We start from the raw sequence: 1,581 nt of genomic DNA on the forward strand, positions 1-1,581 counted from the left end.
TGCTTTGATGGCATATGTTTTATAAAACTGCTTCCACCTGTGAATCATTTAGCTACAGGGTTATCTAAAGGCACATTCTTTAGTTTTAGCTGTCTATAAAGTTTGTTCAATAATGTTCACACATTGGTATTTTCAGTTCAGGAATAAAGTAGCTAGATTTAAAGTTTGACATCCTGGCAAATGTTTGATGTCAGGAGTGTCTAACAATGATGATTATGAACCAGTGATGATTCTTGACTTCTAAAATTGTCTGGAGTTGGTGGGAGGACCTGGACCTCCACATGCTATCCCAAGGTTAATTAGGAGGTCTTGTTAGCTACCAAAGGAGTCATGGCCATTGTTTTTAAACAGTTTGGTAACCTCTGATGCATAGGATCTAGTTGTTTGGAGAAATGAGTTAGAAGTCTTGGATGGCCTCCACATTTGGGGTTTTGACCCCTAAAGTTAAACCCAGTCTTTTGCATATGACTTTTCATTTACCCATATGATGGCACATTTGTCTTTGAGTATACTTTCCTTTTGGACATTCAAGGCTGAGCAGATGGTGCTTTTCTACTGTGAAGGTCAGTCAAGGCTCCTCAGTGGTTACTTTTTAGGTTCTTCAATTACAAATAAATAAGATTTTAATTTTTAGTAATCTTATATTTGAATGAACACCCAGGAAGGAGACTAGCCTTTTAAATTTTTCACATATAAATATTTTTACCTCTTTTTACATACAACAATTTATAAAAACACATTTAAGAGACCCAAATATATTCTTTTATAGACTGTAAGAAGCCAATACTTGAATTTATAATTAGCAATGAATGTTTCAATATTTTAACTTACAAGCTGGGCTGAGGACTGCAAGACCAGTGTTGCAGCAAGTGGTGGGGATGCTGGGCATGAAGGGGCCATGCTACTGGGTCTCAGCCTCTGGTTTTGCTCCACTCTCTGGATGCAGCACCCCCATCTCAACCAGGATGGTGAACCTGGCTGCCATGGTGTGGCGCTGACTCCTGGAGAAGAGGTCCATGCTGGTCCTGGTCTTCAGGCTCTGGCTGGTCTACATCCTCAGCAACACTTTGAAGCAGGAGGACAGTACAGTGAGAGATAGCAATCTTCTCCAGGCTCAGGAACAAAACCAATCCATTCCATGGAAAGTACAATTTAACTTGGGCAACAGCAGCCAGCCAAGCATTCAGTGCCAGAACTCCTTTCAAGGGAAGCACCTCATCATGGATGATCTAGGGTTTGTCCGTGAAAGGGAGAATCTACTGACCAATGGCTGCTGTGATGGCAAGCATCCCCAGCACAAAGCAGTACTGCTGCAATAGCTGCCTGACCAATGACTGCTGCAGCACCTGTGAGTACTGCATGTCCTGGGCCAGCAGCCCAACAAAAACTCTTCCTGAAGCGCTCCTCAACAGGGCAGTTGTGGCATTCCAGAACCTCTTCATGACTGTGGAAGATCACTTCCAATTTTGCTTGGCTAAGTGTAGGAACTCTTCCCAGAATATGCAGCATGAGAACACCTAATGGGACCGCATAGCCAAGCACTGCTAGGGAGAGAGCCCACCCAAGCTCTTCCCCATGTGA

At 43.1% G+C, this 1,581-nt stretch overlaps 1 pseudogene; it reads left to right on the top strand.

Moving 5' to 3' along the window:
• The first annotated feature begins 965 nt into the window (after positions 1-965).
• LOC124975105 (SREBP regulating gene protein-like) lies at positions 966-1,581 on the top strand (annotated as a pseudogene).

Source organism: Sciurus carolinensis, unplaced genomic scaffold (genome assembly GCF_902686445.1).
Source record: "Sciurus carolinensis unplaced genomic scaffold, mSciCar1.2, whole genome shotgun sequence".
Lineage (NCBI taxonomy): Eukaryota > Metazoa > Chordata > Mammalia > Rodentia > Sciuridae > Sciurus > Sciurus carolinensis.